Source organism: Cyprinodon tularosa, unplaced genomic scaffold (assembly GCF_016077235.1).
Source record: "Cyprinodon tularosa strain WSP-4 unplaced genomic scaffold, ASM1607723v1 ctg526, whole genome shotgun sequence".
NCBI classification, from domain to species: domain Eukaryota; kingdom Metazoa; phylum Chordata; class Actinopteri; order Cyprinodontiformes; family Cyprinodontidae; genus Cyprinodon; species Cyprinodon tularosa.
In genome coordinates, this window is record NW_024039259.1 from 46,654 (window position 1) to 51,794 (window position 5,141).

Genomic DNA, 5,141 nt, shown 5'->3' on the forward strand with positions numbered 1-5,141 from the left:
ATATTTATGAGGATTTCAGGTAGGAGTCAAGCTCTTTTAACCACATTCAGACAGTGTAATCTCACATGTGCATCCCAGGTAAGAAAAGAGGATATCTGGTCTTAAGGAGATTAAAATGGACACTCAAATGATCATCTCAAAGTTTACTACTGGTGGAAGAAGGCGGAAGATGTTAAGCTCTCTATCATTAATGGCCATATCCTTGGTTTTAGCATCACTGACTGCTAGAGAGAACACCTGTCCTCACTCATCCACAGAGTCCAGGACCCTCTGCCACACACCTGACAAGGACCCCATCAAGAGTTCAGTCGGTATGAGGGCAAATGCATATTATTTACATTCAAAACAAAAGAGGCAGGACATGAATCCAGACTTTAATTGAAGTCACAAATATTAATGGTAATAATGTTACCAAACTAACTTCAAAAGCCTCTCTTCTGTATTTAAGCCAAAAAAAAGCAACAAATATCAATAGAACTCTTATATATAGGATTAAAGAGAATAATATAAATCAACTAAATTGAATACAGTAAAACAAATCTAAATTATTTCTGGTTTTATTGTATCATAAAATTTAAAACGAAACCTGTAACCAGTACACAAAAGTCTTAAGGTTTTGGTTTGTTGATGGTAGCATAGATTTTACTGGGATCAGAGGCAGCAGGAGAGAAAGAAGCCTTTGCAGAGCTGTAGGTCACTGTGTCATCTTCGTCACCATCTTTACCCTGGTTCTATTAGTAGAAAAAGCAGGATGTGGGAAAAAATAATCATAAAAATCTAATTTAAAAAGGTGCTACTTTTCTGCAGAGCAAAGTGATTAACACTGAGAAACGAGGGTAAGAAGGGTAGAAAATTATTTAGAGATCTCAGTCTGAGCAGGAAACATTAATATTCTTAATAATTTGAATTACAACACTTGTAAAAACATTTTTACTCAGCTTAATTTTAAGATAAAAACAGCTAAACTAATCAGACATCTTACCTTGGTGTTGCTGTTGGTCCTCTTGGTGTAGCGGATGGAGGCGTAGGTAACATCACCTTCAGGATCAGCCTTTGTAGTGAGGACGGCGCAGTAAGTGTTAGGTAACAGAAACATGCTTATCCCACAGGAAACAAATGATGCCGAGTCTGTGAGCTCACCAAGTTCTGACTGGATCTTCCTACAGGCTGAGCTCTTGCATGGATCAGGTTCTGTTGCTGAGAGTAATTATATGTAACACAATGATACTTTAGATTTAGACAAGTTCCTGTAAACTGCAGGGATAAATCTGAACACATTACTTTTAAGTTCATGAAAGATTTCAGTAATTGTATCTGAGGGCTGTTTAAACGTTTGCCCCAAATATAGGAGAAAGAACAAAAAAAAAAAAAAAAAAAAGGTACAGTCTAGTTTATGATTTAGGGCCCAGGGCTGTGTGCAGCTATAGAATGTAGATTAACTTATGAAATATAGCAGAAAGAGTTACCGTCAATTTTTTCCCTTATATGTAATAGAATGAAACATATTATTATAATTTGTTCAGTACCTACCCCAAAATTATTACAAATCCTTCTATCTTCTCTATAATATTTATATCAGGATCAGTTTTTTTATAAAGAACAAAATGCACATACTGGTGACATCGATGTGTTTCTGTAAGGCTAAAATAACACTGATAAGAAATAGTAAGATTTTCTTAGAGCTTGATTTAGATCTCGTTTAACTCACAGCAATTTGATTTATCTTTCTTTTGTTTTCTGTAAAAGAAAAAAAGACTTGCAGTCAGTTTACTTAGAATAAAGATTTAGTTACATTAAAACTTTCACATTTAGAATGCTCTCACCTTTAGTTTTTCTCCATCCAATTGCTGCAGCAACAACCGCTATGAAGAGAACAGAAACGACGACTGCAGCAATGATTGTCCATGAGCCTGTAGAGCATAGAACTATTAAAAGATTTTGACATTTTGATGAAAGCACTTTAAATACCAGAGGAGTCTGATGGTAGGTAAGTGTATAACGTAGGAATAAGCTTAAAAACTACTTGTCCCCAGTCAGACAGTAGAGAAATGATTTAAAAACTGAGGAGCATAAACACAAATCAGCTATTTCTTTGGGTAAACGATACAGTTATACTCAGTTAAAGGTTACTGCTGACATCTAGTGGTGATTAAATGTAACAGAAAAAGGCTTGTAAATTGTCAAGTAGCAGTGAAGGTTTGACAGGACCCAAATGCAGACACAAAAGCTAGAGTGGTTTCTTGAAGATTTAATTGACCAAAAGTTCAACCGAAGCAAAAATACAAAACATAAATCCACAAAAACTGAGAACCAGGAATACTCACAAGAAGGGGGCAAAAAATGACAAACTAGCAAAGAGTGACTGAACAGGAGGCGAATATATGGGAGAGAAACAAAGACCAGGCTAATTAGCAGATTGGGAGCAGGTGTGAACAGAGGCAGGAAGGGAGCTGGGGAAAAGGAGACTGACACAACAAATATGTAGGAACTCAAACAGAATCAGAAATAACTAGAACACAATAATGGAAATAATCCCAATGAAAACTCAGAGATAAAACTTGAACAGAACAAAGCCATGACAAAAATAGATCTTAAAACAAGACAAAATCACCAGAATTTACAAACACTTAAAAGGCTGAAATACCAACTAATTAGACTAGAAAAGCAAAAAACATTGTGAAGTTATATGATAAACTTGGGCCCTCCCTGAGAAAACCTCACATCAGTGGGAAGCTCCAGTTCAGAATATTTCCTGGGATGTGGACTTGTAGAAGCAGATTAAAGGGCTGGTTTTACTCCCTGCAGCAGTGTGTCGCAGATATTTTTGAGTTATGTCCAATATCGAAGTGTGGTCGGCGCTATATTATTCCACGCCACAATGCAACAGGGACAATCAGGAACTAGCTGTGGGTCTAGATAAGGCAGAGGTGGTGAGGAAGTGGGGGCAAGTTTGTGCGACAAAGGAGGGTGAAAAAGAACGGGGATCCAGGTGGAAAAAGAGTCCCAGCGTTCTCTGCACCTCGCTCTTCACGTTGGTCCAAGTTCACAAGTCGATCTCCACAGTGGTGGTCATACAAACAAAACAACTCGGTAAGGTACCGAACAGGAAATACGCATGAGTAGAGCGGATGGAGATTTGACCAATGAGGGGCCTCCTGTCTGGGCCACTGTCTGCAGTCACCAAACATTTTGGAGAAGTGCAGCAGAGTGTCTGCAGAAGGGGCGGAGGCAGATTTGCATTCACTGCAACAAACATGCAGAAGACCTGGTTGACGAGTATAAATCAGCCTTTAGACCCCAGGTGGTCAAAACTCATCCCTCCATTGTCCATTCTTGATTTTCCCTGCAGGGTAGATGCGTTCATTTCCACTGGTTGATGGGGTGAGAGAAGGGTTCCCCTAAACAGGTGGTTATAAAGCTATTCTACAGAGACTAATTAATGCAAATGTCATGTTTTCGGGCTGAGGGAGGAATTCAGGGTACCCAGAGAGAACCAATGTCTGCACTGGGAGTACATTGAAACTGCATACACAAAGACACCAGGCTGGGATCCAAATCCAGGATCTTTTGCTATAAGGCAGCGGGGTTACCAGCTGGAATAGATCGGGCAGGCGTAACCTCTACATCTAATATTTCTATATTTAAGTTGTTGCCTTTTAAAAACAAACTTTTTGGTTTCTCAAATAAAAGACCTAATGGTAAAATAAATAGGACCACATACTTTTTTTTTTATTGCCACGTTGACTTCATGGCAATTTGAATTTGGCCCATTTCTTTTGTTCTTTAATTTCTGTACAATAAAGGCATTAATATATTGATCAATTAATAGACAAAATAATACCAGGTTTCTGTTGCATGTTTGTATAGCATTACAGGGGTATTGGCACTTATTATTCTCCACTTAAAGCACGGGTCAAACTTAAATGTGCTGCAAGAAGATGGCAAAAAGAGTATTTGAAAAAAAGTAAAAGATATACCGCTTGCAGTGCAGTGAGTCTTAGTTTTATACATTTTAAAGATGCTACATCAGCAGTAAAACCATTGCGAAGAAATTGCAGTGTGGGGTTACTTCCCAGTACTGCAGTGTATAATCGGAAATAAGTAATAATCTGAAAATATTTTATATAACTTAAATATAAGACTATAATTCTATATAAACACACGCAAATAAAATAAATTGTTTGTTACCATAGCCCCTGGGCCAAGGACAGCTGACCTGTTTGTTCCCCACCCCCCACAACCTCCTCAAACTACGGTGTAGCGTACTGTACGTCTGTTCTAGGTTTCAAAAATTTTATAAAAGCAAACTCTTATCATTAAGTATATTTCAGAGGCAGGCGTATATCCAAATAAAGAAGGAAGATAATATAAACAGCTCATCTTATTCTCACCTGCTTCATCTTTCAGAGGGAAAATCCTGAAGTTAAACTCCTCCATGTTTCCTCTCTCAGCTTTAACTCGACACCTGAACGCCTCATACCTCTTAGATGAATAAACATGATGAGATGTTGGGAAGCTCACATTGGCTGAACAGACAGACTGAGACTGATTTAGGGCTTTGATATTTTCAGCATCTTTGTTATCATAGAACCACTTCACTGTGTGTGAGCATTCATCAAATGTAGACACAGAGCAGCTCAGGATGGTTTCATTTCTGTTCTTCTGTTCAGAAACTGATGAAGATGGAGACATTATGACAGTAACAAGAACATTAAAACTGATTTCATCACTTCAGTTATTATATTACATTAGTTTGTTTTTCTGAAAGTGAACATAATGATATAAATACTCACTGGTAACAACAGACAGATAGACAGAAGAGTCTGGTCCTTCTTTTTGTCCTGCTGAGTTAAACTGTCTGCAGGTATAATGACCAGCATCCTCCACTGAGACCTTCTTTATAACCAGAGAACAGTCTGCTGTAACACTCAGTCTGTTTGATTTAGTTCTGGCAGCTTCATGAATCTTCCCATGTTCAAACAGTGTTTCTGTTGTATTTTTTTGACGATTGAATATCCAAGTAGTATTAATACAGGAATCCATCAAGTTTCTGAAACATTTAGCAGGCAGAGTGACTTCTTCTCCGTCTCTGACAACAAAGTAAGAGCTTTGTTCAGCTGCTGCTGCTGAGGAGACGACAG

General features: G+C 38.0%; 1 long non-coding RNA gene across 1 annotated transcript; it reads right to left on the reverse strand.

The window, feature by feature from the left end:
- Positions 1-438: 438 nt before the first annotated feature.
- On the reverse strand, positions 439-1,210 carry LOC119795904. The gene is made up of 3 exons (XR_005282391.1): positions 1,141-1,210; positions 983-1,051; positions 439-731 (listed from the first exon to the last, which is right to left on the reverse strand). It is a non-coding gene; the product is annotated as an uncharacterized LOC119795904 (long non-coding RNA).
- Positions 1,211-5,141: the final 3,931 nt, after the last annotated feature.